The sequence below is a fragment of the Bubalus kerabau genome, chromosome 2, assembly GCF_029407905.1.
Source record: "Bubalus kerabau isolate K-KA32 ecotype Philippines breed swamp buffalo chromosome 2, PCC_UOA_SB_1v2, whole genome shotgun sequence".
In the NCBI taxonomy this organism is placed as follows: domain Eukaryota; kingdom Metazoa; phylum Chordata; class Mammalia; order Artiodactyla; family Bovidae; genus Bubalus; species Bubalus kerabau.
Genome location: NC_073625.1, coordinates 66,378,874 through 66,383,231, shown reverse-complemented (window position 1 = coordinate 66,383,231; position 4,358 = coordinate 66,378,874).

Genomic DNA, 4,358 nt, shown 5'->3' with positions numbered 1-4,358 from the left:
CAGGCTCTGCTGTCCATGTGATTTCCCAGGCAAGAATTCTGAAGGCAGTTGCCGTTTCCTTCTCCAGGGGATCTTCCCGACCCAGGGATCATATCCGCATCTCTCGCCTCCTTCATTGGCAGGCAGATTCTTTACCATTGCACCACCTGGGAAGCCCATATACTGTCTACTCCCATTCTATCTTCTAGTTTGAGTCAGTCTTTTCTTCCACCCTTGGATGACTACAATTAAAAATTTCAGTGTTTAAAGGCCTATACTGGAGCTGTATTGTAAATTTCACATTCCCCTCTCTTTTACAAGCCTTCAGACAGTTAGGAAGCAAAAGAGTCAAAGGAGAAGGTAAGGAAAATCAACACATTTGCCTGGATCTGAACAGTAATCATCAAAATGCAAGATTGATGGTAGGCTTTCCTAATGGCAAGAGTTGACATTTGATGAAGAAAAATGAACAGACTTTGTACAGCTGGAGAAAATAATTTCTAAAATTAGCCTAAAGGTGGTCTATAATTATTAATAAATGTCAGACAATCCAGGACTCAAAGTAATATATTGGAAACTTTTTTTAATAGCCGCCTGTTAAGTGGGATAGAAAAGTCATACAAACACTTATCTGAGCCAAATTAAGAAGAACTATAATTTTAAAAACTTTTCTTTAAAAAACTACCAAGGGAGATTAAAGAAGAAATGTTTACAAACAATTTAAAATATTACCTCAATAAATGCTTTGCTGATATACACAAGTTTCAATCCAGAGGCTAGTTTATAATATTGATTTAGAGTTGAAATTATTGCAAGAAAGTAAATGAAACATTGTGCTCTGTTATATCTTTTAATCTTATCCCCATTATCTGGCAAAGACTGGGTTTGGAAGAGGAAAGGAGAACTGAGGGAAATGTTGGGTCTCAGAAGAAGAAAGCCTCCAATATTTTAAAGAATATTGATGTCCAGTATTTACATATTTCTTAAAATGATATTTTATTATTAGTCTGAATAGTTAATACATTCATATGTTTCAAAATTCAGAAGATGTTGCTATCTTACTCTTTTACATGAACAGCAGAACACTATCTCTATTTACATTGGACAGATTATTTAATAGCAAATTTTGGAGATTTTTATATCTCAGCATAACAAAATTTTCCTTATTCTTTTAAATGGCTTTTTGAATATGGGTAATATACTGACTCCATCCTCTAAGAATGGACTTCACATTACTTTAAGTGATTTGACTCTTGCAAAAAAAGTTATTCACTGAATAGCTGTGTACATGTATAATTTTGTCCATACACACATTTAAGTATAGCATAAATTACTAGAAGTGGAACTGCTGGATCAAAATTGCATACTTTTAAAAAGATTGCATATTTTTAACTTTGGTAGATATTGACAGGTTACCCTTCTAAGAAATTATACCAATTTAAACCTTTATAAATAATATAGAAAAGTGCTTTTTTTCCCACATCATTGCCAATATAATGGATAATTAAGACTGTGGATCTTTGTCAAACTTCTAGATGCAAGTAACACAATAGACCAGTTCTAAATTTGTAATTATTATATGACAAGTGTGACTGAAAATTTTTTCATGCTCAGTGAGTTCAAAATATTTTTTTTTCAATTTGTAATTTGCCTTTTGACTTTCCTTTAGGTGGTTATTACTAAGCAGAACTTTTTATGGGAAGTGAAATTTGAACCATTCACATTCTGACATTTTTAAGGAAAATTTTTCTTTGGATTTCAATTATTTCTCTTAATAAATTTAAATATTTAAGCTTTTGGAGTTTATTTGGTACAAGGTATAAGGGCTATCGCCAACTTGATTTTTTTTCAAGATTGCTACTTCATTTACTGTTTACTAATTAGAAGTGATGCTGATTATAACTAAACTCCCAAATGTATGTAGGCCTATTTTCAAACTTTGCATTCATTTTCATTTGTATATATCTATCTCAGTGCCATTACTTCAGGCTTCCCTTGAGGCTCAACTGGTAAACAATCTGCCTGCAATGTGGGAGACCTGGGTTTGATCCCTGGGTTGGCAAGACCCTCTGGAGAAGAGAAAGGCAACCCACTCCAGTATTCTGGCCTGGAGAATTTCATGGACTGTATAGTCCATGGGATCACAAAGAGTTGGACACTACTGAGCAACTTTCACTTTCACCATTAGTTCAATTTAAATTATTGTTCTTTTTGCTGTTAAGTTGCCAAGTCATGTCGACTCTTTGTGACCCCATGGACTGAAGCATGCCAGGCTTCCTTGTTCCTCTCCATCTCCAGGAGTTTGCTCAAGTTCAGGTCCATTGAATTGGTGAAGCCATCCAACCGTCTCATCCCGTGTTGCCCTCTTCCCCTTCTGCCTTCTATCTTTCCCAGTATCAGGGTCTTTTCCAATGAGTCAGCTGTTCACACCAGGTGGCCAAAGAATTGGAGCTTCAGCATCAGTCCTTCCTAAGAGTATTCAGGATTGATTTCCTTTAAGATTGACTGGTTAGATCACCTTGCTTTCCAAAGGACTTTCCAGAGTCGTCAGCACCACAATTCAAAAGAATCAATTCTTCGGCGCTCTGCCTTCCTTACTGACCAACTCTCACATCTGTACATGACTACTGGAAAGATCATAGCCTTGATAATAAGAACATTTGTCAGCAAAATGGTTTGTCATAGCTTTCCTGCCAAAAAACAATTGTCTTCTAATTTCATGACTGCAGTCACCATCCACAGTGATTTTAGAGCACAGTAAGAGGAAACCCATCACTGCTTCCACCTTAAATTATTGTAGCCTTATATTAAGTTAAAAGTGTATGACAGGACTGTTCATATGACACTGGTCTTCTTCCTCTCAAATTTCCAATTTATTTTTCTTGTTTGTCGTGCCATATAAACTTTATAGTTAATTTTTTTTTAATTTCTGGGTCTTCCCTGGCAGTCAGTGGCTAATATTTTGCCTTCCAATGCAGAGGATGTGGGATCAATCCCTGGTCAGAGAGCTAAGATCCCACATGCATTGTAGACAATAAACCAAAATGTAGAATAAAAGATTATTGCAACAAATTCAATAAAGACTTTTAAAATGGTCTGTGTCCAAAAAAATTAATTTTTTAAATTTCTAATATTTTTATTGGGATTGCTTTAGATTTATAGATTAATTTAGGGGGACTTACTCCTTTTTACAATGTTGAAGCTTCCTGTAAAAGAACATGGTCTACCATTTCATTTGATCAAGACATATTTTACACCCCAGAGTTTTCTTTATATACATCTAAGATATTTCTTGTTATTCCTAGATATTTTATTTTATTTTATGGTTAATTTTAGCATGAGGTTTTCTTCTGTCATATATTATAACTACTGTATTGCTTCTATATATGATGTCTATCGATCTATGTGTTTTAACTTTATATTCAGATACATTCTGAATTCTTTCATTCTGTGCTTGCTCACTTGTTTCTTCAAGATCCTTCAATTACAAAATATAAAGTCAACAAATAATATAATATTACATTCTTTTAAAAATATTATTTTAATGGTTTCTATTTGCATTGACTATTATTGCTGAGGCATGGATGCCTTTGCAAAGCAAAACAAAAATTTAAAAAACAAACAAATGAATAAACAACAAAAAACAGAAGTAATTAAAAATATAATGGATAAACTTCAGTTCCTGAAAAAAATTCCAAATCAGTAAAATCAATTATAAAGTAACATGACACATTTAAAAATAAGAAAACAAATTTTGAATTAATTAACCTGCTCCTATAAATGAAGAAAAAATGTTTTAAAGTTATGAGGATATAGTTCACAGAAAAGAAAATCATTTTCTAAACACGAAGAAATGCTCAATATCACTCTTCAGATAATAATTACAAATTAAAACCAGCCTACACTTTTTAACCTAATATTTTGGCAAAGATCAAAAGCTTTAATACAGATGTGGAAATACAGGTAGTTTCACATAAGGCTAATGAAGGTTAAGTCATAGCCATAATATCAATTTTTTCCTCTAATTTGTATGGGAATAAGTGCAGATTTTTGGTTGAGATAGATAATATCTTAACACTTTACAATATTCATCTACTGTATTTTATTAAGAGCTTCTATCTAAAATAGTAATTAAATTTTACATCTTGTCAGCACACTTGCTGATTATCTACTATTTATTACTCCATTATGATTACAGTAATGTAGATATCATATATCAAAAGCTGCAGGATACAGCTAATGCAGCGCTCTGAAGAGACGTTCTAACAGTGAATAACTACAGTAATAGATTAGGAAGGCAATGGAAGAGCTGGAGACAGTGCACAGACTATCCTTACACACAGGCTTGATACCGAATAAGGAAAGGAAAGGACACCGTT